The following is a 24,576-nucleotide window of genomic DNA, read 5'->3' as shown; positions in this document are numbered from 1 at the left end:
GAATTTTTTAGAGAAGCTGCCCAAAGGTCCCAGCACTAGGGCCCCGGGAGCCAGGGCTCTCGTAAATACGTCCGCTGAAGATGAGCAGCTCGGACGCCCAACGTGGGCCTCGAACCCAGCTCCCTGACATTAAGAGTCTCATGCCCTAGAGCTGTAATCCGAGCCCGACAGAATTCGGCACGAGCCCGACAAGTACATTTTGATTGACAGCTTTTTAAAAGCCGAACCCATTTACAGCCCGATATTAGGCTATTCAAATGTGCGCACGCACACAGCTTTTGTCAAGAATGAGGCATTTATACATGTTTTAACATAATTGATTAATGACTAACGTAGGCTATAGGCCACTTGGAGGTTGGAACAAAGAAATAAAATAAGTCCTCTGTAACATCGTAACATCTCACATATCCCACTGGCTCATTATTCTCATTATGCACATGGTCAAAACTTTTCCACACCTCAGACTTTGCTTTAGTTGCTGGTGCAACCAAAACGTAATCGCCAGAGGCAATCCTCCGTTTCACCTCCTCAGCTTCCATTTTCGCATCTTTCTTGCGCTAATCGGAACGCATCACATGACCGCTCATTTACCGCACCAGCCCGAGCCCGTGTAAAATGATTGAAATTAAGCCCGAACCCGTCGGGTCACGTCAGAACCGTCAGGTTCGGGCAAAGATCTTCAGCTCTATCATGCTCTACCGTGTGAGCTAGCCAGACCCTCGCGCTAGACCCATTGAGACCTGCAAGAATGTACGCAGTAGTCGTGGCCGAGTGGTTAAGGCGATGGACTAGAAATCCATTGGGGTCTCCCCGCGCAGGTTCGAATCCTGCCGACTACGTTGAACCCTTTAGGTGTCTTGTTTAATCTTCAAGACTGGCTCACCTCTGAAAATGCTCTCAAACTTGATTGAGACCTTCAGCAAATGCCAATCCCTGCCATCACTTCAGGCCTCTCGTCGTGATCATGTAGTGGTCAGTACAGAGCGTCAACCTTCCGGTCTCTCTCATGAAAGCAATAAGGAAGTGATTTAAATCGCAATTCTACAACTAGCCACTAGAGACTGGCTCCAAATGGNAAATCGGTCTATAGTTTCCTAGTTCATTGGGGTCTAAGTTTGGTTTCTTGATAAGAGGCTTAATGACGGCCAGTTTAAAGGTCCTGGGACATGGCCTAGATTAATTGACGAGTTGATAATGTTATAAATGGGCTCAATTGCAACGGGTAATAACTCTTTTAATAATTTAGTTGGTATGGGGTCTAATAAGCAAGTTGTAGGTTTAGATGTTGCAATAAGTTTAATTAAATCTTCCTGTTTTATAGGTGAAAAACACTGTAGCCTTTCTTTTGGGGCGATGGTTGGTACTAATTTATAGGACAGACTTGGAGGTTGAGTTTTTACTATTTTGTCTCGTATGTTTTCGATTTTCTCTGTAAAAAAATTCATGAAATCATTGCTACCAAGGTGCGGCGGAATACCCAGGTCAGGTGAAGTCTGTTTATTTGTTAGTTTAGCAACTGTACTAAATAAAAACCTTGGATTGTTTTTGTTAGTTTCTATGAGGTTACGGAGGTGCTCAGCCTTTGCCTGCTTTTAGTGCCTTTTTATAACAGTTTGCACTCTCTTTCCACGCAATTTTAAAGACCTCTAATTGGGTTTGTTTCCATCTGCGCTCCAGTTTACGCTGTTTCTCTTTTAAGGGCGCGAGTGGTGCTATTGTACCATGGTGCTGACGTTTTTCTCATTAATCTTTTTTGACTTCATAGGTGCGACAGCTTCTAATGTATTAGAGAAAATAGTGCCCAATTTGCTGGTCATGTCATCGAGCGATTCTATATTTATTGGTATGGTTATTAAAGGAGTCAGATCTGGCAAGCTCTTTGCGAAACTATCTTTAGTAGTCGAGGTAATTGTTCTACCCTGTCGATAACGATTAAACGGCTGATTTCTGCAGTGCGCAGTGTACATGTTATAAGATAGTGATCAGTGACATCGTCGCTTTGAGGTATAATATCTATATTGGTTAGATCGGCTCCGTGAGATATAATCAAGTCTAGTGTATGATTAAATCGATGAGTGGGTCCATTGATGTGTTGTGTTACTCCAAAAGAGTGTAATAGCTCTGTAAACGCCACTGCTAATGCATCGTTAGCACTATCTACGTGGATATTAAAGTCTCCGACAATTAGTACTTTATCAACGTTAACCAATAGGTCCGATAGGAAGTCCGCAAACTCTTTCAGAAAATCAGTGTAGGGACCAGGGGGTCTATACACTGTAGCCAACGTACAAGAAAGCAATGTTTTTTACTGTCAATTGAACAATTATGTTCAACGCAAGCACTTCAAATGATTTAAATTTATGCTCCGTTCTCTGAGTTACAGTAAGAAAGTCTCTAAAGATTGTTGCGACACTGCCACCTCGACCAACCGACGTGGCTCATGCATATAACAGTAGCTTGGTGGGTACACTCATTTAGACCGTAATAATCATTTGGTTTAAGCCAGGTTTCGGTAAGGCAAAGTATATCAAAACTGTTGTCTGTGATCATTTCATTAACTGCTTTTGAATTTAGTGATCTAATATTAAGTAGGCCGAACTTTATGAGTTTGTTTTGGTCGTTTATTACATTGTCCTCAGGTTTAATCACGATTAGATTTTTTCTCTGAGATTTGGCTATTTTGTTATTTTGTAGTATTATTCGGGGGACAGACACAGTCTCTATGCATTTGGAAGCAGTAACATTTCTAACAGATGAGTGGGAGGAACACAGACTATGGTTGAAGTTTTGACTTACCGCTGGGAGACGTAGTCAAGCGGTGCGTAGCGTCTTTGAGATGTTGTCAGACAGAAGAACCGCTCCGATGCTGCTGGGGTGCAGGCCGTCAGGGCGGAAGAGCCTAGGTCGCTCCCAGAACAGATCAAAATTATCAACAAAGAGCAGCTTCTGTTCAATACACCATGACATCAACCATTTATTTAGAGCAAATAGTCTACTGAACTTTTCATTCCCTCGTCGGTAGGTAGGAAGCGGCCCTGATACGATGATCCTCGCCGTGGGCGATGCGTTGCGTACCGTCTCGATCAGACTCCTGAAGTCCCTCTTCAGGATCTCCGACTGCCTCATCCTGACGTCATTCACCCCCGCGTGCAGCACGACAGCTCCGACGTTAGCATCGTCCTTCAGGATCGCAGGTACCTGCGCAGAGACATCAAGAACACGGGCGCCAGGAAAACAATGAGTGCGCACCTTACCTTTAGTGGAGGAAGCGCGAACGTTACGGACGATTGAGTCTCCGATGACCACAGTGTTGCATTTCGTCTCGCAGAGGGCGGCAAAGTGGTTCCTGGTCGGGATCTCGAAGACCGGTGGCAGCGGTTGGGTCATCGCTCCAGTCCTAGCTCGCGCCTTTCGCCGTGGGTGTGCCGGTGCAGGAGTGAAGTTCATTTGGGCTGACCGTGTTCTCGAAGCGTGGGCTCTGTGCAGAGAAACACGCGGAGTAGAAGCGGAAGGAGTATTAAAATCGCGATGAAAACTTACCGCGGATTTGCGAGCGTCAGCTCTGGATGTTTCCAGCGCCGTTTTTCGTTCTCGCAGCCGTGTCTGCTTCTCTAGTAGATCCTGGATCTGCTTATCCACAGCCTCCAGTTCCGACTGAAGTGCGATCGTTTCCTCATCTGCACACAGAGGTACAAACACATCGGAAACATTAGCCATTAGTGATGTAGTAACGAGAACAGTGTGTTAAGCAGTAAGCAGGCAGGCTGGGAATGCTAACAGCCTGAGGCTAATAGCGAGTGATCCGATAAAAATAAATTATCTGTGCGTTTAAGTACGATTTTTGGTATGGGATATATTTAAGGATATGTTTTACCCTCGGAGAATAACAATTTAAAACACAAGTCTTAAGATATAACAAGAATAAACGATGTATTAAGAATAAGTTTGAAAGAGCTCCGACTCAAACCACGCGCTCTCAGCAAACAGGAAGTGGAAATTCTCATGAAAGCAATAAGGAAGTGACTTAAATCGCAATTCTTCAACTAGCCGATAGAGGCTGGCTCCAAATGGGGGTGAAATGCCTGACTTCGCAGCAGATAAAATATTTTTACAGCCTGGTACAAAAGGGATTTTGGTCTATAGAGCTAATTTAGTCCTTCCTGACAACTTTGAGGGGGGTGAATGTTTTTATAACTCACCCGTTTAAATTGTTTTAAGCCTTAAAGTTCTACATAATTGAGGACATGGCCACTTGAGTGAAAGGTGGAATGCCGCTGCAGTATCTTAACTGTATATTTTGATGTATCTTATCATATGCTACCAGTAGCATATAGCAATAACTCCTTGGCCTGAGCTACCTTGCAGCATTTCTCAATTTTAAGAACGTAAAGAAGGGACTTGTGTCCTTGCTACATCAGACTCGGCAAGTTCACACTTGGGATTACGAACCCACGAGGACGAGAGGACACAGTCCGGGTTACATTACAGTTGGAACAGCAGAGTACTCGATGCATCACTCAAAAAAAAGCATGCAATCCTATCTCATAATATTTATTTTAATGTAGCTTTAGGTTTAAACGAAGTAAATTTAAACATTTAGACATAAAACAAAACTGTGCTTCCTGTATTTAATTTTAAGAATATTAACATGTGATTCTGGCAGTGCTACTGCTCTGATTATCCTAATTAATTTTGTTTAGAATAAAACGAAATATGACACAAAACACAATAAGTATTACAAAGTATAAGACGTTTGTAAAATAGGAAATATCACAAGCAAATGATTTAGTCAAAAGTAGCCTACTCCAGTAGACAGCGCTCCGGTACAACATTAAATCATAATTAGAAAGTTAAACTTAACGTTGCCATCAGTCAAAATGATTTGCTCAGAAACATAATAATAACATTTTAAAACCAAAGATTGCATGTTAAATGTACCCAAAAACGCCCCCCCCCAAAAAAAATACTAGATACACGTCAATGAGAGGGTTGGGTGTTTAACCTGTAGTTGAACTGAAATAAGAGAGAGGAAGAAGAAGGCGTTCCCATAATCTCTCAGTGCATCGGCTGGCATTTGTCAGTGGTGGGAAATGTGTTCCTCTGTTATCCAGTCGGATCCCAGTCCTAGTACCTGTGCACAGCATGCTGTTAGATTCAGCAACATGTCATCAGAGGGGTTTACAGTTATTTGGTGAAGGAAGGGCATTTTATTTCGTTTTAACCCCGGATGGAATGTCCTAGGAGTTGACCCTCCAGAGTTGACCCTCTTTGAATTCTGTGGTGTGACGTAAGGACCACAATGGGTCGAGGGCTGGTGGGTACAGCTCAAGTTTCTCTTCATCCCTGCATTCGTCTTTTGCTTTAACGAAAGATTTCGGTGCAGGGGAGGTTAACACATTTTTTGAGGCTTCGAATCAGGTTTTGTTAAATGGCTAAAGCGAATTCTTGTCAGCGGGCTCATTTGCAGCTGACAAGTCTGTGAACGGGTCCGTTGTTCATACGTGCGCAGAGAGAGATAGAAATGCTTTCTGTAGTGCCACGAAAGCTTCTGGTTGTTGCTTCACTTCCTTGTCTCTGCCTAACAGTTGCAGTGTGTATCGCCCCTGCTCGGGTGTCCCATATGGTCTAGCGGTTAGGATTCCTGGTTTTCACCCAGGTGGCCCGGGTTCGACTCCCGGTATGGGAAGCCGTCTGGTTGCTTGATCAGTTAGAAATACTTATCTGTTTTATAGTGAGGCTCTGTTAACTCAGCTTAGCGTGACGGCCCACAAGTTGCGGCCACGTGTTGTTGCTAAATTCTGAAAAGAGCAGTTTCCCTGTGCTCTAAGTGGCAAAGAAAAGCTAAGTTCGTCCCCATCAACCTTTCACAGCAGAACGTGCCAAACCACTGCAGCGCTGGCCTGGAGGAAAATGGTGGCAGAACGAGCCGTGGCAATTTCCTAGGACACAACGCTCTCTCGACTTGGAACGAAATGCCAAAGCCTCGAAAAGTTACAACCAAATAAGTGACAGCACAGCATCGTTGCACTTGTTTTCAGAGAAACCCCTGTCGCAGCAGGCAGCAAGGTGATTACTTTTTCTGAATTTTTTAGAGAAGCTGCCCAAAGGTCCCAGCACTAGGGCCCCCGGAGCCAGGGCTCTCGTAAATACGTCCGCTGAAATAAGGCAGCTCGGACGCCCAACGTGAGCCTCGAACCCAGCACCCTGACATTAAGAGTCTCATGCTCTAGAGCTGTAATCGGGCCTTAAAAGTTAGGCCCGACAGTGCCCGAGCCCAACAGAATTCGGCCCGAGCCCGACAAGTAGATTTATATTGTCAGCTTTTTAAAAGCCCGAACCCGTTTACAGCCCGACATTAGGCTATTCAAATGTGCGCACGCACACAGCTTTTGTCAAGAATGAGGCATTTATACATGTTTTAACATAATTTATTAATGACTAACATAGGCTATCGGCCACTTGGAAGTTGTAACAAAGAAATAAAATAAGTCCTCTGTAACATCGTAACATCTCACATATCCCACTGGCTCATTATTCTCATTATGCACATGGTCAAAACTTTTCCACACCTCAGACTTTGCTTTAGTTACTGGTGCAACCAAAACGTAATCGCCAGAGGCAATCCTCCATTTCACCTCCTCAGCATCCATTTTCGCATCTTTCTTGCGCTAATCGGAACGCATCACATGACCGCTCATTTACTGCACCAGCCCGAGCCCGTCCTGAGCCCGTGTAAAATTATAGAAATTAAGCCCGAACCTGTCGGGTCACGTCGGGTCCGTCGGGTTTCGGGCAAAGATCTTCAGCTCTATCATGCTCTACCGTGTGAGCTAGCCAGACCCTCGCGCTAGACCCATTGAGACCTGCGAGCGTACCTGCAGTTGTCGTGGCCGTACCCTGCAGCGATCGGCCGGCCAAATCTTTCCTAACGATTTGTTACAAGTCCTAACACATTCCAAATAAGTCCTAACACATTCTAACTAAGTCCTAACACTTTCGAAAGAAATCCTAACACAAGTTCTAACATGCCTAACACCCGATTCTAATTGGTAGAACGTGGCAAAACAGCCATTGTCCGAAACATTGTCATGTGACTACAGCGTGTACGTGTGCCAAAGCGGGCTTTTTGAGTGGTTAAGGCGATGGACTGCTAATCCATTGTGCTCTGCACGCGTGGGTTCGAATCCCATCCTCGTCGTTTGGTGCTTTAACACTGATCTCTGTTGAGAATGCAAGTTTGTTCACGATTGGCTTGCCGCCCACTTGTTCAGGTTAGATTGGTCCCTCTGTCAAAGATGAGAAAGGCTGTAAGCTTCTCTTCGTTTGGCCTCTTAACACTTAATGATGGACTGCTAATCCATCTTTAACGCTGATGTCTGTTGAAAATTCAAGTTTGTTCAGCATCGGTTTACCGCTCACTCGTTCAGGTTAGATTGGTCCCTTTGTCACTGACGAGAAAGGCTGTAAGCTTATCTTCGTTTGGCCTCCTAACCCTTAAAGATGTACTGCTAATCCTTTGTGCTCTGTTCACGCTGCTTTGAATCCCATGCTCGTCGTTTGGTACTTACACCCTCATGTCTGTTAAAAAAACAAAATAGTCCATGATTGGCTAGCCGCCCACCTGTTCAATGTTCCTTTACTATCAACGGGAGAGTTCCTCAAATATCTCCCCGGCTGGCCATTGCCCTGCAGAGTTTAGTTCCAACTCTGATCAGACACACCCGAGCCAGCTAATCAAGGTCTTCAGGTTCACTAGAAAGGTCAGGGTAGGAGTTAAACTCTGCAGGGTATTGTCACTCCAGAGAAATATTTGAGGAACCCTTATCTATAACGTTAGGTTGATCACTTTGTCATGTATTAGAAAGGCTTTAAATGTTATCTTGTTCATGTTATCTTGAACTTGACAAGAAGTCGTGATTTTGGAGATGCAGAATATCAAAAGGTAGCCAAGTCATTGCACATTTAAAAGTCTCTTTAACTGTTTTACACGGTTTAGAATGTCCTCCTTGGAATTTGTCACTTTGATTTCGAGAAGGTTGGAAAATGCAATATAAAAGAGATTTAAGTACTAGCCCATGGATTTAACCGTCAAAAGGCAATGTTGAGCATGCTTTTGGATTCTGCTGTAATGAAGAGGTGGCAGAGTGGTTAAGGCGATGACTGCTAATTCATTGTGCTCTGCACACGTGGGTTCGAATCCCATCCTCGACCTTTGGCGCTTTAACACTGATCTTTGTTGAGAATGCAAGTTTATTCACGATTGTCTTGCCGCCCACTTGTTCAGGTTAGATTGGTCCCTCTGTCAAAGATGAGAAAGGTTGTAAGCTTATCTTCGTTTGGCCTCTTAACCCTTAAAGATGTACTGCTAATCCTTTGTGCTCTGTTCGCGCTGCTTCGAATCCCATGCTCATCGTTTGGTACTTAAACACTAATGTCTGTTAAAACACAAGCTAGTCCATGATTGGCTAGCCGCCCACCTGTTTAATGTTCCTTTACTATCAACGGGAGAGTTCCTCAAATCTCTCCCCGGCTGGCCATTGCCCTGCAGAGTTTAGGTCCAACTCTGATCAGACACACCCGAGCCAGCTAATCAAGGTCTTCAGATTCACTAGAAAGGTCAGGGTAGGAGTTAAACTCTGCATTGTATTGTCACTCCAGAGAAATATTTGAGGAACCCGTATCTATAACGTTAGGTTGATCAGTTTATCTTGAACTTGACAAGAAGTCGTGATTTTGGAGATGCAGAATATCAAAAGGTAGCCAAGTCATTGCACATTTAAAAGTCTCTTTAACTGTGTATACTCGGTTTACAATGTCCTCCTTGGAATTTGGCACTTTGATTTCGAGAAGGTTGGAAAATGCAATAAAAAGAGATGTAAGTACTAGCCCCTGGATTTAACTGTCAAAAGGCAACGCAGAGCATGCAGAAATGACGAAGTGGCCGAGGCGATGGACTGCTAATCCATTGTGCTCTGCACGCGTGGGTTCGAATCCCATCCTCGTCGTTAGGTGCTTTAACGCTGATGTATGCTGAAAATGCAAGTTTGTTCAGCATCCGCTTACCGCCCACTCGTTCAGGTTAGATTGGTCACTGACGCGAAAGACTGTAAGCTAACTCGTTCAGGTTAGATTGGTCACTGACAAGAAAGGCTGTAAGTTTATCTTCGTTTGGCAGTTCAGCAGACAGCAGTCCTGAACCCACGACGACATGAAGTAGGTAACAGACGCTCTACGCGCAATGCCACAGGAGAAGTTGATGTTTGTGGGCGTTTCTTACACTTTGTCTATTCCAATCTGAAACTGATGGGCGGGGTTGTTAGAAATGGCCTCTGCTTACAAAGCAACAAAATTGACTTTGGCAAAAAGTGGTGGGGACATGACTCACCCGTCCACCCGCAAATTGCGCCTATGGAAATATGCGTTATAATTTAAGCATTCGAAATGCCACGTGTTATGCATTGCAAAGTTAGGAAACGCGAATGTAAACTGTATTTGCAGATGCGTTTCAAACGCATTGATCATAATGCTTGCGTAGACTTCAGTGAAATGCGCTGGTTTCTCTCGGCGTTCTGAGCTGGTTTGTGCGAGTCTCATCGACAAACAACTCAAGTTCTTATCAGCTCCATCCAGCGCATTTACAATAAATGTGATCACTAGTGGATAATTTCACGCGCTTCCATGTCCAAGTGTATTCTTCCAAGTGTCTCATAGCAGACCTGTTGTTGTGCAGTTTCTGTTCATGTGTGCAAAGACATTTTAGAAATCTCGACCGAATAATGTTTTACGGCAATGTCCCTAATAAAGAGTATGTAGGCTATGTGTGGTAACCCTATCTACATACAGTTAGGGTGATATTAAATGACTAGATTGCCTTCTCTATGCAACTTCGTCAACCTCGTTTCGTTTGGTCACACCACAAGGTGTCCCTGTGGCCTCAAACCTTCAGCACCACCGCTCTGAGATCGATTGCTAATGTCTGAGGTGAAACACGCCCCCACTCATTAGCATACAGACTAAGAAATACATAAATAAATAAATGTAGAAATAAATGAATGCAAAAATAAATAAGTGTAGGAATAAATACATATATACATGAATAAATGTTGAAAAAAATAAAAGTGGAAATAAATAAATGTATAAATAAATGAAAAAATAAATAAGCGTGAAAAAATATAATTACCCATAAATAAGGAAATAAAAGTATAAATACTCATTTATTTTTGCTATTTTACATTTCTTCATGGATTTATTTTAGTATTTATTTATTTTTAATATTGTCACTTTTGGAATTCCATACAAGCCGTGCAAGCCGTGAGTCCGTCGGATTTAGCTGAAGAAAACTGCCGGAAGAAGCTGTCTCTGAGGAGAGGCAGGTCTCCAGAGGTTGAAAGAACACGAGCGAACGAACACAAGCGAGCTGACAGACGTTTTAACCCCGAGGGCGTTACGCTCCTCTGAGGTGGGCGATCCAATGTGATGAGATAGTTTTGGGCGCGAAAACATGTTTCTTTGTCCAGCACGCCAGCTCATTTGCATTTATGGTCGCCTGGGAGTTTGGAGCAGTAGATAGTCTTAGAATAAAATAAAGTGAACATGGTATAAAAATACATTACTGTGCTATACACCATATAGAGTGGCTGTGGCTCTGATGTTTCTGGTGGCTGAAATATGTTGTCCTGACTTTCCTGGCTGTTTTACAGAAAGTCGTCCTTGGGTGCTGAGTTTTGGAGCTGTTCTATTGAATCACAGCTAGTCTGTCATAAGCTCTGTGGTCAAGGCTCAGCAAGGTTGGTGTCCATAAGCAGTGCTTGTTGTGGCTGCGTGGTGTTATCAATGTCCTTGTGGGATGTGTCAACCACATGACGACTCGGAAGCAGATATGAAGTCCTATGATCATTCATACTTTGTCCAGGTGTGTGTGTACCATTCGGTTTGAGTGGATTGGCACACTCTATTGAAGGATGATGTAGGGAGAAGTAGATATTGTCCTTTAGCCCTTTTTGTTTGTGTGGAGGCCATCCAGTTTAAACAGTTTTCTATGGCCCCAGAAAAGATTGAAGTTGTCAATGAAGTTGACTCCTTATATATTGCTTTTATATAAGGTTCTTTGTAGCCGTGTATTAAGCCCAAGCCTCAGTGAAAACATGTTAGTTCCTCTTGCTGGGATTGGTCCGCTGATGAACGACTAAACTTTAAGTCTTAAAAGTGTTTCAATGAGTTCACTGAAATCCTTTTTAAGGAGTTCTGACTGCTCTTTCTGAATCTGAAAGTCTTTGCTTTTGCAAATTCCGCTGTGTAAATACTAATGTCTGTTAAAACACAAGCTAGTCCATGATTGGCTAGCCGCCCACCTGTTTAATGTTCCTTTACTATCAACGGGAGAGTTCCTCAAATCTCTCCCCGGCTGGCCATTGCCCTGCAGAGTTTAGGTCCAACTCTGATCAGACACACCCGAGCCAGCTAATCAAGGTCTTCAGATTCACTAGAAAGGTCAGGGTAGGAGTTAAACTCTGCATTGTATTGTCACTCCAGAGAAATATTTGAGGAACCCGTATCTATAACGTTAGGTTGATCAGTTTATCTTGAACTTGACAAGAAGTCGTGATTTTGGAGATGCAGAATATCAAAAGGTAGCCAAGTCATTGCACATTTAAAAGTCTCTTTAACTGTGTATATCTGTCAAAGATGAGAAAGGCTTCTCTTCGTTTGGACTCTTAACACTTAAAGATGAACTACTAATCAATCTTTAACGCTGATGTCTGTTGAAAATGCATGTTTGTTCAGCATCGTCTTACCGCCCACTCGTTCAGGTTAGATTGGTCACTGACGCGAAAGACTGTAAGCTTATCTTCGTTTGGCCTCTTAACCCTTAAAGATGTACTGCTAATCCTTTGTGGTCTGTTCGTGCTGCTTTGAATCCCATGCTTGTCCTCTGGTACTTAAACCCTAATGTCTGTTAAAACACAAGCTAGTCCATGATTGGCTAGCCGCCCACCTGTTCAATGTTCCTTTACTATCAACGGGAGAGTTCCTCAAATCTCTCCCCGGCTGGCCATTGCCCTGCAGAGTTTAGGTCCAACTCTGATCAGACACACCTGAGCCAGCTAATCAAGGTCTTCAGATTCACTAGAAAGGTCAGGGTAGAAGTTAAACTCTGCAGGGTATTGTCACTCCAGAGAAATATTTGAGGAACCCTTATCTATAACGTTAGGTTGATCACTTTGTCATGTATTAGAAAGGCTTTAAATGTTATCTTGAACTTGACAAGAAGTCGTGATTTTGGAGATGCAGAATATCAAAAGGTAGCCAAGTCATTGCACATTTAAAAGTCTCTTTAACTGTGTATACTCGGTTTACAATGTCCTCCTTGGAATTTGGCACTTTGATTTCGAGAAGGTTTGAAAATGCAATATGAAAGAGATGTAAGTACTAGCCCCTGGATTTAACTGTCAAAAGGCAATGCAGAGCATGCAGAAATGACCGAGGCGATGGACTGCTAATCCATTGTGCTCTGCACGCATGGGTTCGAATCCCATCCTCGTCGTTTGGTGCTTTAACACTGATGTCTGTTGATAATGCAAGTTTGTTCACGATTGGCTTGCCGCCCACTTGTTCAGCTTAGATTGGTCCCTCTGTCAAAGATGAGAAAGGCTTCTCTTCGTTTGGACTCTGCTAATCAATCTTGTTTTGAACTGCTGTTTTGAACTGCTAATCAATCTTTAATGCTGATGTCTGTTGAAAATGCATGTTTGTTCAGCATCGCCTTACCGCCCTTACCGCCCACTCGTTCAGGTTAGATTGGTCACTGACGCAAAAGACTGTAAGCTTATCTTCGTTTGGCCTCTTAACCCTTAAAGATGTACTGATAATCCTTTGTGGTCTGTTCGTGCTGCTTTGAATCCCATGCTTGTCGTTTGGTACTTAAACCCAACGAATGTCCTCCTTGGAATTTGGCACTTTGACTTCGAGAAGGTTGGAAAATGCAATATAAAAGAGATTTAAGTACTAGCCCATTGATTTAACTGTCAAAAGGCAACGCAGAGTATGCAGAAATGACGAGGTGGCCGAGTGGTTAAGGCGATGGACTGCTAATCCATTGTGCTCTGCACGCGTGGGTTCAAATCCCATCCTTGTCGTTTGGTGCTTTAACACTGATGTCTGTTGAGAATGCAAGTTTGTTCACGATTGGCTTGCCGCCCACTCGTTCAGGTTAGATTGGTCCCTCTGTCAAAGATGAGAAAGGTTGTAAGCTTATCTTCGTTTGGCCTCTTAACCCTTAAAGATGTACGGATAATCCTTTGTGCTCTGTTCGCGCTGCTTTGAATCCCATGCTCGTCGTTTGGTGCTTTAACTCTGATGTCTGTTGATAATGCAAGTTTATTCACGATTGGCTTCTCTTCGTTTGGACTCTTAACACTTAAAGATGAACTGTTAATCAATCTTTAACGCTGATGTCTCTTGAAAATGCATGTTTGTTCAGCATCGTCTTACCGCCCACTCGTTCAGGTTAGATTGGTCACTGACGCGAAAGACTGTAAGCTTATCTTCGTTTGGCCTCTTAACCCTTAAAGATGTACNGGAAAAATGCATGATTTTAATGAATGTAGTGTAAAAAGTTTTTATTGTGTTTTTAGAGATGATGTTTTTAAAGAGCCGATAACGAATAAGTACTGGGTGGAAAAATTCAAAGATTTAAAAGAAGAGTGTATATGGAGAAACATGAGAGGGAAATGTGTGGACGTAAAGTTGGAGGGTTTGGAATATTTTATAAGACACAGAGTGGTTTTTGCTGATGTTATTTTAAATAAGATTGGAATGGAACAAAGCGCTTTGTGTAAAGTGTGCCAAGAAAAGAAAGAATGGATTTTACATATGTTTTTATATTGTAAAGAATTGGAAGGTTTTTTGGAAAAATGCAAATGTGTGGTTAAGGATCTGACTGAGGAGTGGGATGAAAATGTAATGGAATGGGATAGAGTGGTGATGTTTGGTTGGGAAAAGAAGTGTGAAAACAAAAAGTTTATAAATCTGTGGATAATGTTAATGAAAAGTGCAATCTGGGAAAGAAGAATTGTAGCTAAAAAGGAAAAAATTGTGTTGGATGTCTGGATTGTGTTGAAAAGGAAAACAGAATTGTACATGAAAAGACTGTATGTGTATTTTAAATGGAAACAAACGTTGAATGACTTTTATCATGTTTTTACAGAACAAGTATATTGTGTTTTAAAGGCTTTTATGTGGAAATTGCCAGAGAAAGAGATCTGATTTTAGTTTGTTTTGTCTGATTTTGTTTTTGTTTTTTGTCATTTTTAATGTAAATATTATGTAAGATGTTATATTTAAAAAAAGGCGCTGCGTTCAGGTCGCAGTCTCCTCTGGAGGCGTGTGTTCGAATCCCACTTCTGACATTGCTTTGCACACGCTGGAGCCTCCTGCTGCTCACGTGCTTGGCCTTATACGGAATCGGTCCATCGCTGAATTTCTGTCAGACAGTGTAAGGCACAGGTGGCAAACCCAGTTCCTGGAGAGCCTGTCTCCAGCAGAGTCTAGCTCCAACCACAGCTGCCTTGAAATTGCTAGTAATCCTCTGAAGGGTTTGATGAGCATGCATTATGTACGCCTTTGCCGAGTGTCGATTTGCATTCGTCTTGTGCTGTTTTCGTGTGCACGGCAATTCGGAGGCCGCCGTGAGGGTGGGTCAGTGGCCCAATGGGTAACGCGTCTGACTACGGATCAGAAGATTCTCGTTTTGACTCCTGGCTGGCTCGTTGCGCCTCAGCTCCTTTTCGTGCCATGGGGCGTCCTCTGACCTGCGCCAAAAATAGCTCAGTCGGCAGCAGCATCTTCCCAGGCCTTCGATAGCTCAGTTGGTAGAGCAGAGGACTGTAGGCGTCTCACTGGTCATCCTTAGGTCGCTGGTTCGAATCCGGCTTGAAGGAAGCTTCTTTTTAACCCTTGGAGACCGTGCAAACACCTGTTTGTTTAAAGATTCATGGAAAAGCGCCATAGGGCGCCCAAAAACAAACTCCCTGACCGGGAATCGAACCCAGGCCGCGGCGGTGAGAGCGCCGAATCCTAGCCACTAGACCACCAGGGAGTACATGTCTGTCTCTGGCCCTCAACGGGTGCCGGGGGTGCCTGGCTCGATGTGTAGCCTTAATCGAGGCAGTCTTTCGGAAGGTGCATAAACAGTTGTTGGGGCAGTTGTGGCCTAATGGTTAGAGAGTCGGACTCATGACCAGAAGGTTGCCGGTTCGATTCCCAGGGCCGGCGGGTAACAACTGAGGTGCCCTTGAGCAAGGCACCTTACACCTACTTCCTCCCCGGGCGCTGCAGTGATAGCTGCCCACTGCTCCGGGGGTACGTGTGTTCACTACTCTCTGGATGGGTTAAATGCAGAGGTCACATTTCGTTGCCTTGTACATGTGCAATGACAATAAATTGAATCTAAATCTAAAAAAAAAAAAAATCTAAATCTAAACAGTTTCGGCAAGAAAGGCCGCATTTACACCGTAGTTCTTGATGCTCAATTCCGTTTTTGTGACTATATCCGACCCGCTTACAGCTTCTTTTAAAAGTGACACATATCCGATATCTGCATTTACACTGCACATGGCAAAACAACCCAAGGTAGACGTACTGACCAAAAAAAAGTAAAAACTTAATTCTTATTTAATAGCCTTTTCATACAGAGATCTCGGAAAATGAACGCATAATGTGTCCCAGGATTTGTCCCCCAGTGCGCCTTCACGCATAAAGACACGTGATAAAGAACTGTAATGTAATGTCATGTGCAGATTTTTTGATCGTGAATGTAGGTCTGTCAAGGTGACGGAATTTCCCTTGCTGTGTTTTTAGGTGGCTCAACAGCGCGGTTTGCTTTTATTGCCGCTTTCCTTTTATATTTAGCCAAATAGGGCTAAATAAGCTATATTGTTTGGGTTTTTATTATGTAGAATATATTGTAATATGATATGACATTTAATATGAATTTTAATTTTGATTAATTTCAATTTTTAACCTGCATTTATGCAGACAATGCTATTCTCTCGTCTTGAGATGCAGTTTGATGATAAGGACGTCCTTATCATCAAACTGCATCTCAAGACGAGAGAATAGCGTTGTCTGCTTAAATGCAGGTTAAAGTTTGAAATTAATCATGCAGTTATGCGTGATTAAGCTAAGTAGAGCCTACCAATAGTTTTTTTAGTTTTTGAATAATTGACAAACTCGCTTAGCTCTTGTTTCCTGGCAATTGTATAACAATTTCCGGGATCATCACTCTGTTTGAAAGGAATGAATGATGTACAACTCACAATGACGGGTGAATATCCGATCTGTCTGCTTACATGGCCGACGCAAGGGAAGTTAGGTAAATCGTGGACAATTGTTCATTCATATAGATTGCCATCGGTCGACTAGGCAGACGAAGGGCTCGTATACCTGAATTGGACGCCAAATTCTCGCTCACTCTTATTATGATTGGAACTTTTTTCCCTTATCGGAGTTTAGGGGCCGTTTTCCCTGAGAGGCATCGTACGGACACCACAAGGGGTGGCAAAGTGCTGCGGGCGTGGACCCTCGCACCACAAAATGCCTATTCATCCCCTCACCACCTAATCTTCATCACCACATCCACGAGGAGACTTTCGCTTCCCCCTGACCGCCTAACTCTGCCATAGTCTTCCTCACGTCCGCAGCGCACCTAGACTTGCTAGTTTGCTTCCCCTTGCTGCCTATGCGTGGCGCGACATCCAAGAGATGCCAAAACGTCTTGCTCGCCACCCTTGCGTCCGCAGAGCGCCTAGAGTTGGTAGTTTGCTGCCCCTTGCTGCCTATGCGTGGCGCGACATCCAAAAGAAGCCAAAACGTCTCACTCGCCGCCCTTCTTTCTTTTTTCTCTCCCTCACAGCCGTGGCGCCCCCTAGAGGAGCCGGGCATCTTTCGTGACCTTGCTCGTTTGTGCGTAGGAGAGGTTTCTGTCAGAAAGACGTCGGATACCCGAGCCAACGCGCGAGGGGGTTTGCGGGCCCATAGAGAACCACTGGAGGCAGGGAGATGTGTGTAAAATGAGAAAAAAAAAAATTCAATTCCCGACCAAGCCCTATCGGTATGACGTCGAGAGTCACGTGACGCAACTTTCTGTAATGTTTCGGGCTCCTGGGGCCTCCGCGGCCCGTACGGCAGCCTCTGACACATGCAACATATCCTATTTCTCTCATAGGTGGCTATCGTACGAAGACCCCGGAATGGCCAGGGAGTTTTCAAATGACCCAGATTCAAATTCTATAGCTTCTCACAGCCCCCTCATTCGGTTCCCAGAGTTTGAAGTCGGTACGGCCTCGTTATGTAATATATTGCATGTTTTGGGGACGTTGAGGGCCGTTTATTTTTCTGGAATATTTTTTGTGATTTTTTTCGAGCACTTGCCGTACAGCGAGGGGCATGGGCTTCGAATATGTGATGCAAGAGGGTGTGACGAACTAGCATTCGAAGCCCCAAGGTTTTTGTACAAAAATAAAGCAGACTATTGCTGAAAATGCTGGTCAGAGATTTATTTCTGTGAAAAGTGCATTTGTATAACAGATGAGCATTTTGACAGCCTGAAGTGTGCAAAATACCAATATGGGGCGCTTCTAGGATACATATCTGTAGGTTTGTCACAAGAAAATGGGTTTACAGTATGAAAAATTGACCGTTTACAGCATTGTCCACCGTTAGCCTAAACGGCTACTGTCAAATAAGTTACGGCTGGGACTTCCGGTGGTTTTGTTTTTCGGTAAGTCCCAGTCGTAACTTATTTGACAGTCGGTCGGTAGGCTACTAATGTACAAAACACTTTTCACACAAGAAAAAGCAGTAGAAAATGTTCCCTAGGTTCCAGTAAGCCACTCTCTCGGTATGTGAAACAGGGGCCAACAGACTACCAGAATATAAAGTTTGGGGCCCCCCACTCTTAACCTATCCCATTCCTTTTCATAAGCTCATGGTGGACACATGGGACGGAAAGGTCTGATCGACCTGCAATTCACGTATATGCCTCGTCACGGGGCCCTGGGTCGTGTTCTGGAGCGCCTCGGACCTCGTTGACCTCTCACTTTGCCCAAAAAGACACCAGTAGCCTACATATAGGTTGCGAATGTACGCTCTAGAATATAGGGGTCAAAAGGTCACAGGGTCTTAATTCTCGACACGGTATACTGTGGGGAATCCCAAGCCGGGGTATCGAGTACCATGGTTCTCGGTCACCTCGAAGTATCTTATTCTTGAAAAAAGATTGAACCTTAATTTTGTTCAGTTTGCTCATTCAAGAGGGTCTTTCAAGCTACGAAATGAAGAAGCCTGCATGAGAGACTTTTGCAAACCGCACTATAAATCGTTTCCTACGGTTCTAGAGAGCCACCCTCACGGTATGTTAAACAAGGGCCTACAGACTACTAGAATCTAAAGTTTGGGGCCCCTCGAGCACCCGGGGTCTGAACGGGAGCCGCCGACACTCTTAACTTATCCCATTCGTTTTCATAAGCTCTTGATGGACAATTAGGGTTGGGGTACAGAATGGTCTGATCGACCAGCAATTCACGTATATGTCTCGTCACGGGGCCCTGGGTCATGTTCTGGGGTTCCGCACACCTTGGACCTCGTTGACCTCTCACTTTGCCCAAAAAGACACCAGCAGCCTTCATATAGGTTGTGAATGTATGCTCTAGAATACAGGGGTCAAAAGGTCGTAGAGTCTTAATACTCGGTACGGTATACCGTGGGGTCTCCCAAGCCGGGATATCGAGTTCCGCATCCGTAGACGCTTCCGGAGACAGATTTCCACCTGGAAAGCAACTGCCTCACGAGGCCTTCGCAGGCACAAGTCCCCATAGAGATCAATGCGAGGGAGAGAGATGTATGAAAAATAATAAAAAATATTAAATTTAATATCCCGACCTAGCCCTCTCGGTATGTCGTCGAAGGCCAACTGACGCAAGTTTCTGTAAAGTTTCGGGCTCCTGGGGCCTTCGCGGGTGGTACGGGAGCCTCTGACACCTGCAACCTGTCCTATTATTTTCAAAGGTGCCTATCGTACAGAGACCCCCGAACGGCCCCGGAGACTCCGAATGACCCCGATTCAAATTCTGTAGCTGCTCGCCGCCCCCTCATTCGGTTTCCCAAGTTTGAAGTCGGTACGGCCTCGTTATGTACTATATAGCACGTTTTGGGGACGTTGTGGGCCGTTTATTCTTCTGGAATATTTTTTGTGATTTTTTGGATCACTTGCCGTACACCGAGGGGTACGGGCTTCGGATATGTGGTGCGTCAGGGTGTGAAGAACCAGCATTCGAAGCCCCGAGGTTTCTGTACAAGAATAAAGGAGAATTTTGCTGAAAATGCTGTTCAGAGATGTATTTCTGTGAAAAGTGCATTTGTAAGCAAAATAAGCATTTTAATAGCCTGAAGTGTGCAATATACCAATATGGGGTGCTTCTAGGATACATAGCTGTAGGTTTGTCATACAAAAGCTGTTTACAGTCTTAAAAATTGACCGTTTACAGTATTGTCCACTGTAAGCCTACGAGGCTACTGTCAATTAAGTTATGACTGGTACTTCCTGTGGTTTTGCCGAGTCACAGGAAGTCCCACACGTAACACTTTTGGCACGGCTCCCATAGGTAGCTAATGTACACACCATTTTTAAGCCTCTGGAGCACATACAGTATATGAGCCTTAATGCATGTCATTGTGAAGGGCTAAGCCTCTCATACACTCTACTGTTGGTTAAAGCTATATATCTCCATACTTAGGCTTATAATGACCCTTAATAGGCTTTGTCCATTATTTACCTATGAGGGCCCCATAAGATAAGTTAAGACTGGGACTTCCTGTGGTCACAGGAAGTCCCAGACGTAACACTTTTGGCGAGGCTCCCATAGGTAGCTAATGGACACACCATTTTTAAGCTTCTGGAGCACAACTGTGAGCCTTAATGCACGTCATTGTGAAGGGCTAAGCCTCTCATACACTCTACTGTTGGTTTAAGCTGGATAAATCATTGCCAAAGTAAAAAATTTCCGGGATCATTGCTCTGTTTGAAAGGAATGAATGATGTACTACTCACAATGACGGGTGAATGTCCGATCTGTCTGCTTACATGGCCGACGCAACGGCACGTATCCGATTCATATCAGATTTATATCCACATATGATTGAGGCCTAAAAGCTATCTGAAAATATCGGAATCCATGTGCTTTTTTCCTGCTTACTCGGTCATGGGTCATATCCGATCTGTGCCACATTGGAGGAAAAAATCGGAATTGGGTCACTTGATAAACGCGGCCTAAATGGGGCTCAGCGGGAAAAAATAATACCACCATGCTGCCCCTTGTGAGGCTCGAACTCACGACCTTCAGATTATGAGACTGAAGCTCTGCCTAACTGCGCCTACGAGGCCAGTGACAGACAACAGCGAAAAGTGAAAGTACTTTTTATTGATATAACAAGGACGCTATCCATTTGGTGTCTGCCAAACGTTGTTGTCTTTTCATAAATATGCTGGTCATTAATGCAGTTAGTGGAATAAATGTAATTAATGCTAAATGTAGATACAAGACTTCATGGTTTATCATTAAGCATTAAATCGAAAAGTCAATTGTCAAAAAGTGCGGGGGGCATGTCCCCTCTGTCCCTTCCGGGAATTGCGCCACTGGTCGGATGTTATTGCAAAATGGCCTATGTGTGGCCTGTGTGTAATTAATGCTATATGTAGATACAAGACTTCATGGTTTATCATTAAGCATTAAATCGAAAAGTCAAGTATCAAAAAGTGCAGGGGGCATGTCCCCTCTGTCCCCTTCCGGGAATTGGGCCACTGGTCGGACGTTATTGCGAAATGGCCTATGTGTGCCATTGAATGGCTGCTATCACACTTAGGTTCTTATTACACTGCAGTCAGGATGGCCGAGCGGTCTAAGGTGCTGCTTTCAGGTCGCAGTCTCCTCTGGAGGTGTGGGTTTGAATCCCATTTCTGACATTGCTTTGCACACACTGGAGCCTCCTGGTGCTCACGTGCTTGGCCTTATATGGAAACGGTCCATCGCTGAATTTCTGTCAGACAGTGTAAGGCACAGGTGGCAAACCCAGTTCCTGGAGAGCCTGTCTCCAGCAGAGTCTAGCTCCAACCACAGCTCCCTTGAAATTGCTAGTAATCCTCTGAAGGGCTTGATGAGCAGTGAGCGTGCATTCTGTAAGCCTTTGCCGAGTGTCGATTTACATTCGTATTGTGCTGTTTTCGTGTGCACGGCAATTCGGAGATCGCCGTCTGGGTGGGCCAGTGGCGCTCCATGTCACATGCAGATCGTGGTTATTCTTGGTAATCACATTCCGGGCTGCAACCAAGAATCGAATGCAATGGCCAATCAGCACTCATATCGCTACCATGATTCCCCCAGTAACAACCAAGAATTGACCAATTAACTTCAAGAGCCCATTGAGACATGCGGATGACGACTGGAGAAGATGACAACATTTATTCATTAACTTCTGACCAACATTTGCAAAGTAAGTCAGTCTTTTTTTGTCAACAAAAATAAAGTGTAAAATATAGTATGTAGTTGTTTTAAATAAACAACCTGTAGCTCGACAAACTTTGTAGGATTTCAGTGAATTAAAATGCACAAACCAGAAGCCAAAATATCGAACAAATAGAGAAGGGATGGCGCTTAAAACCTAAAATAGTTAATTTTCATGTGTGTATTTATGAGGAATATGTACCATTGTGGATGTGACATAATCCTGTTATGGAGTATGAAAAAACACTTGCAGATCAGCAGATTCTGTAGCAATCTTTAAGAATCGGCTGAAAACACATCTCTTCCGTCAACACCTAACGTTAACCGATCAGTTCTGACTTCTATCTGTTTTCTATCTATCTATCTATCTATCTATCTATCTATCTATCTATCTATCTATCTATCTATCTATCTATAAAAAAAATCCTTAGCTTTGTATACTGTGGTGGGCTATATGAGACCAGTTCTAGTGCATTTATGCTTTTTGTTGTCCTTGTGTTGTTCCAATTGCTTTCATTGTTTACCTCATTTGTAATTCGCTTTGGATAAAAGCGTCTGATAATTGTCTAAATGTAAATGTAAAATCGCAAATGCTTTGAAATGTTTAAGAGAGACCTCACACGGGTATTAAAACAACCAAATATTGCCATCTGAGCTATAAATGTATTGAAAATCTTTGGTAAAAAAAAAACGTTTTTCATGGTAAGGTAAGGTTGATCTTTGCATCGAATTACCCATATAGTAATGTAATATACACGGCTGCATTAACTAATGTGTTACCAAATAGAATAGAATAAAACGTCATTGTCACTGTTTAGGAACAATGAAATACAGTTTAGCAGCGCTTCTGGATGACAGGTGAACAATTATTATAAAAAAACACTTATTTATAAGTTATAACAAATAGAAATAAAATATATACAGTCACATTTTAAGAGCAGCCAAAGACCAATATTCGTAGACAAAGGCATTAATACACACAAAAATATAAATCCTCAAAATGTGTTTGTCTGTTTCTCTATAGTTTTTATATCATAATTTTTTTATTTAGATGGAACCTAGCTTCAGGAGACGGGCTGATGGCAGCCTGAATCTGACAGATACAGTGGAAGCGACAAAGGTGAAGGAAGTCAACAAAGGAAAGCCGTACACAAGACCCCTGTCCCCGGAGGCAGTGCTGGACAAGGCCAAGAAAAGCTTAAGTCAGCACCACGGAGATCTAACGAACAGAAAGCACCTGCTAAGTTTCTTTGAAATCCAGTTTGGTATATTTCATGGGCAAACATTCAGGTGGGTGGCTGAAAATGCCCTGGGATATGCTGCTTACTTGGTGGCAGCTATGAAGAGGGGCATCACAGGAGGCAGCAAAGACACCCAAGAACATGCCCACAACAAGGGGAGTTTCAGGGAGTACATTGAGCTCTTTCCATCTGGCAGAATTGCCATGAAGGAAGAGCAATATGCTGGGAAAGCTCCCCAGCATGTTGCCCCCACCCAGCACACTACCACCACTCATAATTCCACCGCCTCTCTCCGCTCCCTCTTGGTTGGGAAGTTGCCTAACCAGAGAAACCTGACGAAAACCATAGAAAGGTTGGTTTCCCCCTTTAAAGCCACACCTTGTAAGCAAACATTTATTTGTATAACACTTTTTTAGATTGTTTTATTGTATTGCACCGGATTGGGCACCAGCTTGATCACTGGCTGGGACACCGACTGCACCGGACTGGACGCCGGCAGCACCGGACTGGACGCCGACTGTTGCACCGGACTGGACGTCGGCTGTTGCACTGGACTGGACACCGGCTGCACCGGACTGGACGCCAGCTGCACAGGACTGGATTCCGGCTGCACCAGACTGGGCGCCAGCTTGATCACCGGCTGGGACACCAGCTGCACCGGACTGGACGCCGGCTGCACCGGCTGGGATGCCGGCTGCACAGGACTGGATGCTGGCTGGATCACCGGACTGGACGCCGGCTGCGACGCCGGATGGATCAACGGACTGGACGCCGGCTGCGACGCCGGATGGATCACCGGATGCACCGGACTGGAAACTGGCTGCACCGGCGTGGACGCTCCTCCTCGACGCTTCTCCCTCTTCCTCCCGTTCATCGGGCCCGTGGCGAGTTAGCCGGGTCCGTGGAGGACAGAGGGAGTTCTGGGTCGGAGGAGTTCACAGACGTCGTCCTTGGGTCACTCCTCCCCCACTCGCCACAGGTTCCGCCAGGAGAACCGGGGAGCTCAAGCCGGATGGTACTGAGACCTCCCGGGCAGCGGCAGCCAGGACGAGGCCCTCCGCAGCGGTCGACCGTGGGGTGAAAGCTCCGAGTGGAACCTCAACCTCGGGACCGTCACGGTTGGCCACGAACCTGACCATGTCCGCAAACCCAAGGGGAGCCAGCAGCCTCTTCTCCGACGGGGCGACGCGCTGAGTGAGGCAGCAGTTGAAGATTGCCTTCAACTCTGCTTCGCCAAACTCAGACGACCTCGCCACCGTCGAGAGTGCCCCGGCGAACTCCCGATTCCCGTAACTCCCCTGATGGAACCCTAGCAGCAAGTGGGCTTGGGCGGCCCGTGAGGACGACGCCGTGCCGTCCTTTGGAGCTGCCTGCTGGGTTCGGGCTGGCTCGGTCATTCTGTCACGAATCTCATGGGAGAACCCAATCGCAGGCAGCGGGAGATGAAGGGGTTAAACAGAAAGCTTTATTGAAACAAGACAGGCAAAACAAAAACCCACAGTGGGGAAAACAAGACACGATAATAATGGAAATCATAAAACAGGAACATAAACTGACTAAACTAAACTACAAAGACTAACACCACACTGACACCTGCTAACGACACAGGGCAGGTGAGGGTAATCGAACACGGCAGGGAAAACAATACAGTGAAACTGAGAGGGGCAGGGCCAATGACAAGACACGGAGAAACGCATATATTGTCAAAAGATAATACACCCATGGTTTCTCTCCACACAAAACCAAAGGCTTTGCCATGGCTCTGCCACAGGACCATA

The 24,576-nt window shown here is 44.5% G+C and overlaps 5 non-coding genes across 5 annotated transcripts; 4 read left to right on the top strand and 1 right to left on the bottom strand.

Moving 5' to 3' along the window:
* Positions 1 to 757: 757 nt before the first annotated feature.
* On the top strand, positions 758 to 839 carry trnas-aga (transfer RNA serine (anticodon AGA)). The gene has a single exon. It is a non-coding gene; the product is annotated as a tRNA-Ser (tRNA).
* A 4,775-nt stretch (positions 840 to 5,614) lies between these two features.
* trnae-uuc (transfer RNA glutamic acid (anticodon UUC)) lies at positions 5,615 to 5,686 on the top strand. Its single transcript has one exon. It is a non-coding gene; the product is annotated as a tRNA-Glu (tRNA).
* Positions 5,687 to 13,054: 7,368 nt separating this feature from the next.
* trnas-gcu (transfer RNA serine (anticodon GCU)) lies at positions 13,055 to 13,136 on the top strand. The gene has a single exon. It is a non-coding gene; the product is annotated as a tRNA-Ser (tRNA).
* Positions 13,137 to 14,852: 1,716 nt separating this feature from the next.
* On the top strand, positions 14,853 to 14,939 carry trnay-gua (transfer RNA tyrosine (anticodon GUA)). The gene is given in 2 exon segments: positions 14,853 to 14,889; positions 14,904 to 14,939. It is a non-coding gene; the product is annotated as a tRNA-Tyr (tRNA).
* An 86-nt stretch (positions 14,940 to 15,025) lies between these two features.
* On the bottom strand, positions 15,026 to 15,097 carry trnae-cuc (transfer RNA glutamic acid (anticodon CUC)). The gene has a single exon. It is a non-coding gene; the product is annotated as a tRNA-Glu (tRNA).
* Positions 15,098 to 24,576: the final 9,479 nt, after the last annotated feature.

The sequence above is a fragment of the Triplophysa rosa genome, linkage group LG10, assembly GCF_024868665.1.
Source record: "Triplophysa rosa linkage group LG10, Trosa_1v2, whole genome shotgun sequence".
NCBI classification, from domain to species: domain Eukaryota; kingdom Metazoa; phylum Chordata; class Actinopteri; order Cypriniformes; family Nemacheilidae; genus Triplophysa; species Triplophysa rosa.
The sequence above is the reverse complement of the archived record's forward strand: the minus strand, read 5'-3'. Positions and strand labels throughout refer to the sequence as shown.